Below are 15481 nucleotides of genomic sequence, written 5' to 3' on the forward strand. Positions count from 1 at the left end.
GTGCACCTCATACAGGCCGATTTCACTGATCAATGTGGATGCTAAAATACTTGCAAAGGCATTAGCTAACAGACTTAATAAATGTATTCTGACCATTGTTCATCCAGATCAATCAGGCTTTATGCCAGGGAAAGGCACTGACATCAACCTTAGAAGACTCCATGCTAATCTTGTTGCCAATCATGATAATAGCGGCGATAGAGTAGTTGCCTCTCTGGACAATGAAAAGGCATTCGATTCGGTGGAATGGGGGTACCTCTGGGAAGTACTGGCCAGATTTGACATAGGCACTAACTTCATTAAGATGATCCGGCTACTTTATATCAACCCCACAGCTAAGTTACGCATAAATAATAAAATTACACAGGCCTTTAACTTGGCTAGGGGTACGAGACAGGGGTGCCCCCTTTCGCCGGCCTTGTTTGCCTTGGCTATTGAGCCATTGGCAATTATAATTAGGCAATCCAGTAATATACGTGGGCTTCAACTGGGAAGGCTTGAAGAGAAGATATCTCTTTATGCGGACGATGTCCTTCTATACCTTGAGGACTCGGGCCCATCCCTAGCTGCCGCCCTAGAGGCAATTGATTGTTTTGGGAAGTGGTCAGGCTTAAAAATAAATAAGACAAAGTCAATTCTTTTTCCACTAGACAAGGACCTCTCTTCATACACCAGCTCTAATGCAATCCTGCAATGGTCTACTAAGTTTACGTACCTTGGCATAATAATACAAAAAGACCTTAATAAGTTCTTGGATAACAACTTCCTCCCCATAATTAAAAAGGTTAAGGACAAATGCAACACCTGGCAAGAGTTACCCCTGACACTTATTGGCAGAGTCAATGCGATAAAAATGATGTTGCTCCCCAAATTCACCTATATTTTTCGCAATTCCCCAGTCTGGATCCCCAAAAAACATTTTACTGAACTAAACAAAACTCTTATACCATTTATATGGTCAAAGAAACTTCCACGCATGTCACTTAAAATCATAGAGCTACCTACAGAAGAGGGAGGACTGGCTATGCCTAACTTCTTTCACTATTACTTGGCGTCCACACTGGTCAGTGTTCGCTGGTGGTTCTCTCGCAACGAGCTTAACCCTGCAGTGGTAGTAGAAGCAGCCATAATGGGCTCCTACGAAGCCCTTTTAAACCTGCCATTTAGAGGCCCCAACTCTACTTCAAATATCAATGCTGTCATGAAAACTCCTATTAGGGCATGGCAATACCTCCATCGCAAGTTAACACCTCCTCAACAATGGTCCCCTTATACCCCATTATGGGGCAACCCATACGTCTCTCAATTCTCTACTATACCTGACCCAGCAGTTTGGGCGAGATACGGAATTAAAATATTAAAGGACATCGCCCCAGATGGAATCCTATTATCCTTTTCTGAACTTAAACTAGCAAATGATCTCCCTAATCATATGCAATTTAGATATCACCAGCTATCACATGCGACCAAAGCTCAATTTGGCAGGGGAAGGATCTTGATTAAATCCAACCCAATTGAATCCCTCTTGATAACAAAACACCTAGACAAGCCGCTTTCTGCTATTTATGCAGAAATTATGAACCAGTTGGGCCATAACACAGATAGACTCCGTAGCCAATGGGAACAAGACCTAGGGGGGGAAATAGAAGGAAAGGTGTGGGATGAGGTAGTGGCTAGGGGCGCATCGGTTCTGATCTCGTCCAGGGACAGATTAATCCAGCTGAAATACCTCCACAGGGTGTACTATACGCCGACTAGGCTACACAAAATCAATGCAACACACTTGAACCTATGCACTAGATGTCATTCGGCAGAAGGAAGTTTCATGCATATGTTTTGGTCATGCCCAGCATTGGCTAGGTACTGGGACCAAATAGAAAAAACAATTCGCAATGTGATAGATTCCCCATTCAAATTCGACGCTAAAATGGTGATGCTGGGTATATTTGTTAAAGGCAGCTACAGCAAATACAAAATGGCAATGATTTATACATTATGCCATATAGCTAGGAAAGTAATTCTAACTCATTGGAACCAGTCTGTCGTGCCTACCAAGACTGAATGGATAAACATGGTTAATAAAATGCTACCATTATGTAAGATGACCTATAAAAGCAGGAATTGCCCCACTAAATTCGACAACATTGCAGGAATGTGCTGACTGACGTCTAGAACACTGCTAGCAGGCCAGTAATACTAATCTATTTTCACAGACCTGGATGAGAGGCAACAAAAAATATAACAAAAAACATAAATACTTGCATACAAAACTTGAACAGAGGCTCTGCGGAACATCCCTATGTGATAATTAATGAAGAATCTTTGGTGTGGCTGAAGCTTCGGATGGGATCTGGTGGGAGGGGGGTACATGCACTGCAATATACAGGGCGATAGGTCTTGATGGTCTCTCCGGACTACCACAATCAGGAACTAGTAAAATTAAGACTTAACTCTAGAATTTATAAAGGCAACCTCTTTTTATTCTGATTCAATAAATATTGGTTACAACCAGCAATGGAATGAGACTTCAGACAATGATGACAGTCATATATAACGATATGGTGAGATGATTTTTCCTCTTCTTCTTTTCTTCTTCACGACTTCTCTCGTAGAAGAATCTATCTTCTTCTTCTCTTGACTTCCTACCAATGATGAAATGACACATTGTTCAGTTATGGTAGATAAGTTGGACTCCCTTGGGTCCTATAGTATGTTATGTTATGTTGTAACACAAAAATGGAAATTTTCAATAAAAACTTACCTGTTAAAAAAAAAAATGTTGCGTTATGGTAACTCGCTGCTTGCAGTGCGTTAGCTCTAAATGCAGATATTAAACAGATACAGAGAGGCATACTTTCCATTGCTTGTATTCTCCACTATATGCCACGGTAACACAGCGTTATTGTGCGTTTACCACTTTTATTTGCATTGAGTTGTAATGCTGCGTTGCAACTGTAATGTCGCATTACAACGCAACGTCCTACTGTAAATATGCCCTGAAGCTACACGCTTTCTGTACTGGGACGGATTTCTGGGAAGGCCAGAAAGGCCATGGCCTAGGGCGATAAAATCAGATAAGTTAAGGAGGGCGGCAGGACTTGGAGAGAGAAGAGATCATATGTCAAAGTAAATCATCTTGTCTGGTCCCGCAGCGCAGCCATCCAGCACCCTGATCTGCACTAATAGCTGAATTCCAGAGTTCCCCAATCCCTGCTTCTCTCTCTCTCACTTCCTAATGTGTTATGACAATCAGCATCTCATCTGCTGTCACCTGATGATCCATTCCTCTGTATAATGGACATACAGTACAAGTGGATGTGAGAAATACCAGGGATTTACATTACAAAGCAGATAGAACTAAGTTCCGCTGAGTTTTAATGCAGGCATTTACAAAAATCAGTGAGCTCTGCTAGTTTCTTCACCTCTTTTACAGCTGTGACACTGGCCCCAGCAGTTGTTAATTACTTTCTAACCCTAATTTATGACTGTTTCTCTTTTTTTCCCCTAGCTAGCAGTGATCTTTTCCCTGCTTCAGTTAACTCTTTCCTGACTCATTTTCTGTCCTGTTCCTACGATCTATGAGAACTACCAGAGTAAAAATGTAGTTTGCTTCCCTTTCAGGCAGGAGCGCAAATTACAGGAATTATTTGTTGAATGGGGGGCAGAGCAGCACAACTGAAATTAGCCCATTCAAACCAGTGATCGCTAGTCAGATTGTTGGACAGAATATTTTTTGGTGGTGGGGGGGGGGGGGGGGGCGCGGTTGATGACAGCAGGCCTAGGGCACTGGAAAGTACAAATCCGGCCCTGTTTCTGTAACAGTCACCCAGAGGGATTTGGTCCACTTACCAACTTATATATATATTATATTCTAGGCTGGGGTGCTTCAGCCGAGTGCAATCTAGCGTGTGTATGGAGCTTATGCTATAGTAAACTCCACAGGTTGTAGAAAATTGTAGTTTCATCTCTGATTACAGGAGATAAAAGGCTTATTTATTTTATTTGAGAGCTTCTGTAAGCATAGAAAGTTATAAATTCAACAAAATAGCAGTGTTTTACTTACAGATTTAATTTAATATTACATTATGATGCAAGATGGGCAGCTTCTAGTACTATATGATGTGTTTGCAAGGGGACATAGTGATTTCTACACAGACATATAGGAGAAATATATAGTCAATAAGGAGTTGGGAGTTAAAATTATGTTATGATAGTTTTTAGCTCTCTTTAAAATGTGTTTTAAAACATTAAATATACTCTCCTAGTGCTAAAAGCCTGGCTCTGAAAGATCCTGGTTTGTACAATCAAACGCTATCCATCTTTTGGGTCAAAAACTCCATACGCATGTACGGGGCATGTGAACTGGTGAGGATTTCCACCTGATCCCTTGGACGACATTGCACGGCTGAGGCTGTATAGGTTGTACAGGTGTGTTGCTTGCCTACTTGTCTTCTGTGGGGGGAAGAAGAGCACGGGAGTGATGCCACGAGGCTGGTGGGTTAAGTGGATTCCTAGATAAGAGGGGTGGGGGTTGCTGAATTATTGGTGAAGTGATTATTGGTGAATTGGTCATTATTGGCCCCCTCAACCGCGTTTCATCAAGCTGTGTACAGAGCTTAACACCATTAAGACACCATAGCCACATACACCACATGTGGCACAGACATTTACTTGTGACTGTTCTATTTATTGTAATTGCTTTTTTAATTATTGTGCTTTATGACCCTGAAGTAAATTATGATTCACTTGATCCCTCTTCTGCCCCATTCTACATACTAAACATTCCTTTCTCTTTTTCAAGAGAAACCATCTTGCTTTTTATGTTTCTGATAATTACATGCAGAGCTAAAGTTCGGACATTTGTATATAATATAGACTTCTTGTGAGAAATATATTTCAGTTACCTTTATTACCTGTGATGGTGCAGAGTGTACAAGCAACTTGCTTCAGCCTCCTCCTATAACTGGTACCAAGTTAGGTGGGTCTGGGAAGATTCTGCAGCCTAATGGCCATTGCGGCATAGCCAGCGGTTCCTCCAGGGAACATGAGATAGCTGTGCCTTGGAAGGAACAATGTGCAGGTGTAAAATTCCCATTGGGCTGACTACTTACCTGGCACTCGAGGGAGGAGTCTGCTGAGAATAAGTCTATATAGCAGCACCTTTTCTTGAGTGACTTTTTTTGGCATAGCTTTAAAATAATGCTAGTTAAGGAGTAAGCAAACTTTGCAGTTGTGACATATTGTAAGTAAGGAACCCTCATTAAAACTATTAAACAGACCAATGTGTAACATAATTGCCTAGCCCCAGGTTTCCTTCCTGTAGGCAGTTTTAGACAGCCACAATAAAGAATGACAGGACTGTAATATATTCTAAACTATGCACACAGTGGGTGTGAAGCAGTTAGGATAATAGTTTAAATAAGAGAAAATTATATTTCAGTACAGATTGGTTATACTGGAGCTGTGACTGAGAATTATGGGCATTCATGTAGAGTTTCAGTCACTTTTGTGCTTTGTTTGCAGGACTGGAAATATTACAGACTCTGCATTGCCTGCTGTTCTTCTCTTCAGAAAGATGGGATTGACATTTCCAGGTATTCTGTCGTTTAAATCAGTTCCGCATAATGTCATTTCAGTTACCAAATAGTTTTCATATACTGTATTTCACTGAATAAAAGACAGAGACTGTACCACACATCTAGCACATGCAGCAAGTATGGCCTGGTGCACACCAAAAACCGCTAGCAGATCCGTAAAACGCTAGCGGATTTTGAAGCGGATTTTCTTCTTATTATGAAGCAAATTGCTAGCGTTTTGCGACATACCATAACACAAATATGTACAACACAAAGAACCATTGAAGCTATGTATGTTTAAAGTTAGTATTTGCTTTAATATGCACTTACCTTGTGGCTTTACTGCAAAGTGAGTCATGCAACCAGTGATATCAAGTGTCCAGATATGAACAGTAAATTCATAGGCTAAACAAAACATTTGTACTAACTAGCTGGCAGATATCAGTGCCAGTGGTGTAGGGACCACCATGACAGCCACACTGACTGCTGGGGTGCCTGAGGATCCAGGGATGTCCATCCACCAGGGTTACTGCTGGGGCCCTTACTCACCCTTTCTCCCTACCTACTCCTCATACAGTCGTCCCATCCCCATCTTAGTGTCGGCTTCTGATCTATTGCCCTCCCTGGGCCGTGTGCCCCATAGTGGCAGCACTCTTGCTTCCAATGTGAACAGCAGAGCTGCATCATTATGTCTGTAGCCATAACTCTCAGAACTCTCTTAGCCGCACAGCACAATGCTGTCTGTATGAGGACCGAGACCAGAGAGAGAGAGATAAGTGGAAGCATAGTGAATTGGAGCTCTAGGGGCAAGGTGGGATAAGTGGAAGCATAATGAAGTGGGGCTCTGGGGAAGGGGGGGGGGGGTAAGTGGAAGCCATAGTTAATTGGCTATTGGTTGACCTGGGTGAAGGTAAGTAGAACCATTGTGAAATTAAGCTCTGGGAGAAAAGTAGAGAGAAGCATATCGGAGTTGGGCCCTGGGGGATAGGGAGCAGAAGGAAGCATAGTCAAGTGGGATGCAGTAGAGGGGAGAGTAGGGGGTAGGATAAGCAGCTGTGTTAGAATATGGCCCATATTCAATTAACTTTTTATCTAAGTTTTCTCCTAGGACATCATTTCTCATCTTCTATTAAATTAAACTTTCTGGCACCCAATTGAAAAAGTACCAAAAATTAGGTAAAACAGTATTAAAATTATTTAGAGTATTTTCTTGCTTGCCGGGGGTTTAAAAGTCATTTTATTTACAGGTTTAAAAATACCACCTATTTGTTAGAGCTCCACTTGTCATTTTAACTTGATAATTTAGCAAATTATTGAAAGGACTCAAGAAGTACAGAAAAGATGGTTGTGTAGAAAAATGATGGGCCAGTCCCAAAGTCTGGGGACCTGACACTTACAGTATTATATTGTTTACTGGAACAGTAAAGCAATATTCCCTTCTGCAAAGGAAAAAAAATATCAACACTGTATGCATCTTTGAATGGGAGCCAAAGTAATAACTAGGGATGGTCAATGCGAATAATTTCAAGCTGTTGCAACATTATGAAAATTTTGTATGCAAATATATGCAGCTTGAAAAGGAACCAATCACATCCTGCTGAGGTAAAATTCCATTGGTCCATTTTCAAGTTGCATGAATTTACATACAAAATTTGCATAATCCTGCATCTACTCAAAATGATTTGCATCTCATTGATCATCCCTAGTAAAAATCAGTATTTCAAGGGAAATGTTTATGCTAGAAAAGTTTACAAAAAATTATAACTCTGTGGTTAATATTTATAGAAGGAGCAACAAAACAGTAATAACTAGGGATGGGACGAATCCACAATTTCTTCGAATCCAAATCCGGATCCGAATCTAAAAAGGTTCTCGAATATCTCGAACCTTTCGAATGCCGAATCTAAGGAATCTTGCACATAAGAATTGTGCGATCCGTGGTATAGTTGCCCGCAGTATAGGTACCCAGGCATAGGTAGCGAGGTAAAGGTGCCTTCAGTATAGCTAGCTAGGTATGGGTGCCTTCAATATTGGTAGCTTTCAGTATAGGTAGCAAGGTATAGGGGCCTGCAGGATAGGTAGCAAGGTATATGGGCCTTCAGTATAGGTAGCAGGGTATATGGGCCTTCAGTATAGGTAGCAGGGTATATGGGCCTTCAGTATAGGTAGCAGGGTATATGGGCCTTTAGTATAGGTAGCAGGGTATATGTGCCTTCAGTATAGGTAGCAGGGTATATGGGCCTTTAGTATAGGTAGCAGGGTATATGGGCCTTCAGTATAGGTAGCAGGGTATAGGGGCCTGCAGGATAGGTAGCAAGGTATATGGGCCTTCAGTATAGGTAGCAGGGTATATGGGCCTTCAGTATAGGTAGCAGGGTATATGGGCCTTCAGTATAGGTAGCAGGGTATATGGGCCTTTAGTATAGGTAGCAGGGTATATGTGCCTTCAGTATAGGTAGGTAGCAGGGTATAGAGGCCTTCAGTATCGGTAGCAAGGTACATGTGCCTTCAGTATCGGTAGCAAGGTATAGGGGCCTTCAGGTAGCACAGTACATGTGCTTTCAGTATTGGTAGGTAACTAGGTATAGGGGCCTTCAGTATAGGTAGCAGGGTATATGCGCCTTCAGTATAGGTAGGTAGCTAGGTATAGGGGCCTTCAGTATAGGTAGTAAGGTACATGTGCTTTCAGTATAGGTAGGTAGGTAGGTAAAGGGACCTTCAGTATAGGTAGCAGGGTATAGGGCCTTAAGTATAGGTAGGTGGTAGGTAGGTAGGTATAGGGGCCTTTAGGTAGATAGGTAGGTAAAGGGACCTTCAGTATAGGTAGCAGGGTATAGGGCCTTAATTATAGGTAGGTATGTAGGTAGGTATAGGGGCCTTTAGGTAGGTAGGTAAAGGGACCTTCAGTATAGGTAGCAGGGTATAGGGCCTTAAGTATAGGTAGGTATGTAGGTAGGTAGGTAGGTATAGGGCAGTGATGAGCGAAAATGCAAATATTCTTTTCGCCGAATTTTCGCGAAAATAAATACTATTTTCGTTTCCAAAGGCGAAAATTCGTAGAATATTTTCGCATTAATTTTCGCCTAAAGTCCGTTTTTTCGTGTTGAATATCTAAGCCCCCTTACAAGCTAGAATCACCAAATTTGCAGGGTATATTAAGGAGATATGTGGGTACAAGAGGAAAAGGAAATGTTTCAAAAAGACCTTATAGTTTTTGAGAAAATCGATTTTAAAGTGTCAAAGGAAAAAAGTATACATTTAAATGCAGTAAATGACAGTTACTGTAGCAAACCTAGCAGTAGTGTAAATTTACTAATATCAAAAGAAAGGGCCAAGTGTAAGTGCCATGGGCTAAGTGCAAAGGGCCAAGTGCCAAGTGCAAAGGGCCAAGTGCAAAGGGCCAAGTGCAAGTGCAAAGAGCCAAGGGTCAAATGAAAAGGGCCAAGTGCAAAGGGCCCTTGGCTCTTGGCCCTTTGCCTTTGCACTCGGCCCTTTTAATTTGACACTTGGCCCTTTGCACTTGCACTTGGCCCTTTGCACTTGGCCCTTTGCACTTGCACTTGGCCCTTTGCCTTTGCACTTGCAATTGGTCCTTTGCCTTTGCACTTGGCCCTTTGCCTTTGCACTTTGCCTTTGCACTTGGCCCTTTGCACTTGGTCCTTTGCACTTGGCCCTTTGCCTTTGCACTTGGCCCTTTGCCTTTGCACTTGGCCCTTTGCCTTTGCACTTGGCCCTTTGCACTAGGTCCTTTGCACTTGGCCCTTTGCACTTGGCCCTTTGCACTTTGCACTTGGCCCTTTGCCCTTGCACTTGGCCCTTTGCACTTGGCACTTGGCAGTTTGCACTTGGCAGTTGGCCCTTTCTTTTGCTATTAGTACATTTACACTACCTCTAGGTTTGCTTAAGTAACTGTCATTTACTGCATTTAAATTTATACTTTTTTCCTTTGAAACTTTAAAATCGATTTTCTCAAAAACTATAAGGTCTTTTTGAAAAATTTATTTTTCCTCTTGTACCCACGTATCTCTTTAATATACCCTGCACATTTGGTGATTCTAGCTTTTAAGGGGGCTTAGATATTCAACGCGAAAAAACTACCTTTAGGCGAAAATTAATGCGAAAATATCATTTCGAAATTTTGCCTTTTGAAGCAAAAATAGTACTTATTTTCGCGAAAATTCGGCGAAATCGAAAATGGGATTTTCGATGCGAAAATGGCTTTGGCGAAAATTCGCAAGCAACACTGGTATAGGGGCCTTTAGGTAGGTAGGTAGGTTGGTAGGTAGGTAAAGGGACCTTCAGTATAGGTAGCAGGGTATAGGGCCTTAAGTATAGGTAGGTATGTAGGTATAGGGGCCTTAAGTTAGGTAGGTAGGTAAAGGGACCTTCAGTATAGGTAGCAGGGTATAGGGCCTTAATTATAGGTAGGTATGTAGGTAGGTAGGTATAGGGGCCTTTAGGTAGGTAGGTAAAGGGACCTTCAGTATAGGTGGCAGGGTATAGGGCCTTAAGTATAGGTAGGTATGTAGGTAGGTAGGTATAGGGGCCTTTAGGTAGGTAGGTAGGTAGGTAGGTAAGTAGGTAGGTAAAGGGACCTTCAGTATAGGTAGCAGGGTATAGGGCCTTAAAGGGAACCTAAACTGAGAAGGATATGGATGTTTCCTTTTAAACAATACCAGTTGCCTGGTAGTCCTGCTGATCTCTTTGCTGCAATAGTGGCTGAATCACACACCTGAAACAAGCATGCAGCTAATGCAGTCTGACTTCAGTCAGAGCACCTGATCTTCATGCCTGTTCAGGGGCTGTAGCTAAAAGTAATAGAGACACAGGATCAGCAGGAGAGTCAGGCAACTGGTATTATTTTAAAAGGAAAAATCCATATACTTCTCAGTTTAGGTTCCCTTTAGGTATAGGTAGGTATGTAGGTAGGCAGGTATAGGTGCCTTTAGGTAGGTAGGTACGTATAGGGGGCCTGTAGGTAGGTGGATAGGTATTGAGGCCTGTAGGTAGGTATAGTGGACTGTAGGTAGGTAGGTATAGGTGCCTTTAGGTCGGTAGGTAGGTATAAGGGCCTTTAGGTAGGTAGGTATAGGGGCCTTTAGGTAGGTAGGTAGGTAGGTACGTATAGGGGGCCTTTAGGTAGGTATAGGGGCCTTTAGGTAGGTAGGTGGGTATAGGGGGCCTTTAGGTAGGTATAGGGGCCTGTAGGTAGGTAGGTAGGTAGGTATAGCGGCCTGTAGGTAGGTAAGTAGGTAGGTATAGCGGCCTGTAGGTAGGTAGGTAAGGATAGTGGTCGGTAGGTAGGTAGGTATAGTGGCCTGTAGGTAGGTAGGTAGGTAGGTATAGGGGCCTTTAGGTAGGTAGGTAGGTATAAGGGCCTTTAGGTAGGTAGGTATAGGGGCCTTTAGGTAGGTAGGTACGTATAGGGGGCCTTTAGGTAGGTATAGGGGCCTTTAGGTAGGTAGGTATAGGGGGCCTTTAGGTAGGTATAGGGGCATGTAGGTAGGTATAGCGGCCTGTAGGTAGGTAGGTAGGTAGGTATAGCGGCCTGTAGGTAGGTCGGTAAGGATAGTGGCCGGTAGGTAGGTAGGTATAGCGGCCTGTAGGTAGGTAGGTATGTATAGTGTCCGATAGGTAGGTAGAACCCCCCCCCCCCCATGCCTCCTCTGCTCACCCCCAACCCCCCACGGCCTCCTCCGTCCCCCGTGCCTCCTCCGCTCACCCCTGCATAAGAATCTACTCACCTGTCCCGTGGAGCGCAGAGCAGCAGACCTCTTCGTTACTTCCCTGTTCCCTCTAGTGGCCGGACCGGCTTTTACTGATGACGTCATTGTAAAAGCCGTCACTAGAGGGAACCAGGAAGTCAGCGAGAGGTCTGTCACTCTGCGCTCCGCTATGGATAGGTGAGTTGATACAGTATGCGGGCGGGCGGAGGAGGCACGGGGGGGAGGGGGGGGGGGTCGGAGGAGGTTGGAGGAGGACGAGTGCAAGTGGCGGATACCCGGCGATGCAGCGTCGGGATTCAGCGGATTCGTATAGTGGAAAATGGCGTCGGGATTCGAATCCACGAATCTCGAATATTTCCCAATATTCGAGGGATTCGTGGATTCGCCGGATTCGTCGTCCCATCCCTAGTAATAATTGTTTCTAACTGTTTCTGTGTATGACTAAATTTACTAAACGTACAGTCAACAGAACAATGGTAGTGAACGTCTGATATCGACCTGCCATTTTAAGGCATTGATTTACTCTTTTCTACTTTTTAAGCAAGTACCAAAAGTGGACATATTTTGGAGGAAAACATGAATAAAGCCACAGTGGGAGCCATTTGTTCTATAAAGGAAAAGGTGATTGTAACATTTTCTCAGTATATGATGATGACACTTGTTATGTGTGAGAATATGAGAAAACACTTGGACATGAAGGCTTGCTGGGCTCTGTAATGAAGTGTGTGCAAAAGCAAACAGGTTTTGATTACTTGATTCATTTTCAAACCAGAGATCTAAGAATAATAGGAAGTGAGTGGTTATTCTAAGAAGCAAGAATTATTTCCTAGACTTACTCTATACCAATAGGCCCTTCGTTGTCATGGGTCTCTCTCCTAGTGTTTCCTGTTATTGCTGTATGCTTATTACTATTCAATTGCATCTGTTTGAAAATGTTTGCTGTTTAAATATTATCTGCATTTCTGATATTTACATGATTTACATGTATTGTAGATATTGTCTAACTATACATTGCATTAGAAATTGATGAAGCTACATAAAATATTAGTAAAAAGTAGCAAATATGTGTTTTTTGGCACAAAGAGGCTGTTAAGTAAGATTGGCTAGAACGCTAACAGGGCATGTGGCATAAGCTAGGAGTGATGGGTTCATTTTATAATGAGCTCCTAACAGGCATGTGGGGATATAGAACGGCCAGTGTCTTTCTGCTTTCCTTTAACCACTTGCTGACCTCCCACAGCCGATGGGCGGCGGCAAGGGCTGGGCCCAAACGACCGCAATACGCCCATCGGCGGCGGCGGCCGTGGTTATGCGGCGATCGAGTCAAACGTGATGCGATCAGCCGCCGGCAACAGGCTCCACCCACCTGGCGCAGTAACCCGCCGGCCGTTCGGAAGCGCCAGCGGGTTATTAGCTGCTCGGATCGCCGCTACAAAGTGTATAATACATTTTGTAATGTATACAAAGTGTATTATACAGGCTGCCCCCTGCCCTGGTGGTCCCAGTGATCGAGGGACCACCAGAGCAGGCTGCAGCCACCCAGGTAAGCACCCAAGCACACTGATCTGCCCCCCCCTTCTCTCTGATCGCCCACAGCACCCCTCAGGACCCCCCCTGCCCACCCCTCAGACCCCTGTTTGCACCCAATCACCCCCCTAATCACCCATCAATCACTCCCAGATAGTGATCTGTCAACACTATTTTTATGATTAGGTCCTAAACTGCCTCCTGGGGGCTCCTGATCACCCCCCCCCCCCCCACACACACACACACACACACTCTCAGATCCTCCCCAGACCCCCATCCCCCTGTGTACTGTATAAATCTATCCTCCCCTGTAATCACCTGTCAATCACCCGTCAATCACCACCTGTCACTGCCACCTATCAGATCAGACCCTAACCTGCCTCTTACTGGCATCTGATCACCCACCCACTCCATCAGATTGCCCACAGACCCACCCTCAGATCACCTCCAAAGTGCATTGTTTACATCTGTTCTGCCATCTAATCACCCACTGATCACCCATCAATCACCCCCTGTCACCACCTGTCACTGCTACCCATCAGATCAGACCCCTATCAGCCCCTAGGTCACTCAATCACCCGCCCACACCCTCAGAACGACCTCAGACCTAGTGTTGGGCGAACACCTAGATGTTCGGGTTCGCGAACGTTCGCCGAACATCGCCGCGATGTTCGGGTGTTCGACCCGAACTCCGAACATAATGGAAGTCAATGGGGACCCGAACTTTCGTGCTTTGTAAAGCTTCCTTACATGCTACATACCCCAAATTTGCAGGGTATGTGCACCTTGGGAGTGGGTACAAGAGGAAAATTTTTTTTAGCAAAAAGAGCTTATAGTTTTTTAAAAAAAAGCGATTTTAAAGTTTCAAAGGGAAAACTGTCTTTTAAATGCGGGAAATGTCTGTTTTCTTTGCACAGGTAACATGCTTTTTGTCGGCATGCAGTCATAAATGTAATACATATAAGAGGTTCCAGGAAAAGGGACCGGTAGCGCTAACCCAGCAGCAGCACACGTGATGGAACAGGAGGAGGGTGGCGCAGGAGGAGAAGGCCACGCTTTGAGACACAACAACCCAGGCCTTGCATGAGGACAAGAAGCATGCGGATAGCAATTTGCATTTTGTCACCATAATTGTAATACAGATGAGAGGTTCAATAAACAGGGACCGGAAACGCTAACCCATCACAGATGTTCATTGTTCATGTTACTTGGTTGGGGTCCGGGAGTGTTGCGTAGTCGTTTCCAATCCAGGATTGATTCATTTTAATTTGAGTCAGACGGTCTGCATTTTCTGTGGAGAGGCGGATACGCCGATCTGTGACGATGCCTCCGGCAGCACTGAAACAGCGTTCCGACATAACGCTGGCTGCCGGGCAAGCCAGCACCTCTATTGCGTACATTGCCAGTTTGTGCCAGGTGTCTAGCTTCGATACCCAATAGTTGAAGTGTGCAGATGGATTGTTCAACACAGCTATGCCATCTGACATGTAGTCCTTGACCATCTTCTCCAGGCGATCAGTGTTGGAGGTGGATCTGCACGCTTGCTGTTCTGTGTGCTGCTGCATGGGTGTCAGAAAATTTTCCCACTCCAAGGACACTGCCGATACCATTCCCTTTTGGGCACTAGCTGCGGCTTGTGTTGTTTGCTGCCCTCCTGGTCGTCCTGGGTTTACGGAAGTCAGTCTGTCGGCGTACAACTGGCTAGAGGAGGGGGAGGATGTCAATCTCCTCTTTAAAGTCTCCACAAGGGCCTGCTGGTATTCTTCCATTTTGACCTGTCGGACTCTTTCTTCAAGCAGTTTTGGAACATTGTGTTTGTACCGTGGATCCAGAAGGGTATAAACCCAGTAATTGGTGTTGTCCAGAATGCGCACAATGCGTGGGTCGCGTTCAATGCAGTCCTAGGCCGAAGAGGTCATAGCCTAGGGTCACAAAAACCTGTTTATTTGGGCTATTTCAATGGTAGTGATGGTGACGTACATAAATCTCAGCCATGGCCGTTAGCAACGTCTGAATTTCACGAAATTTCTCATGCAGGTAGAAGACATATTGTTAGACTTGGATTCCAAAGATGGGGTCCCTACATCTCTGCAAACCAGAGTTACAGGGGTCCAAAATTGGTAAAATCCCCCATAGGCTTTCATTGGGCCTCCTATTTACAGTTCCAAAATCTCACATCTTTTCAAAGGGCAAATGATCAGCAGTGGCAAATTTTCTAGCATTGTAGGGACCCTTAGGGGGAACATGACTGGTGAGTTTCGGGCCCCTAGGCCGAAGAAGTCATAGCCTAGGGTCACAAAAACCTGTTTATTTGGGCTATTTCAATGGTAGTGATGGTGACGTACATAAATCTCAGCCATGGTCGTTAGCAACGTCTGAATTTCACGAAATATCTCATGCAGGTAGAAGACATATTGTTAGACTTGGATTCCAAAGATGGGGTCCCTACATCTCTGCAAACCAGAGTTACAGGGGTCCAAAATTGGTAAAATCCCCCATAGGCTTTAATTGCCTCCCTATTTCACTTTCCAAAATCTCACATCTTTTCAAAGGGCAATGGCTCAGCAGTACCAAATTTTCTAGCATTGTAGGGACCCTTAGGGGGAACATGACTGGTGAGTTTCGGGCCCCTAGGCCAAAGAGGTCATAGCC

At 44.2% G+C, this 15481-nt stretch overlaps 1 protein-coding gene across 1 annotated transcript in view; it reads right to left on the minus strand.

The window, feature by feature from the left end:
- Positions 1-2458: 2458 nt before the first annotated feature.
- The window catches only part of GAS2L3 (growth arrest specific 2 like 3), a 174712-nt gene continuing 161689 nt past the window's right edge, over positions 2459-15481 (minus strand). Inside the window, exon 11 of the transcript XR_011030466.1 lies at positions 2459-2642. The gene's annotated coding sequence lies outside the window, so the exon portion shown is untranslated. The remainder of the gene's footprint in view (positions 2643-15481) is intronic.

The sequence above is a fragment of the Hyperolius riggenbachi genome, chromosome 3, assembly GCF_040937935.1.
Source record: "Hyperolius riggenbachi isolate aHypRig1 chromosome 3, aHypRig1.pri, whole genome shotgun sequence".
Lineage (NCBI taxonomy): Eukaryota > Metazoa > Chordata > Amphibia > Anura > Hyperoliidae > Hyperolius > Hyperolius riggenbachi.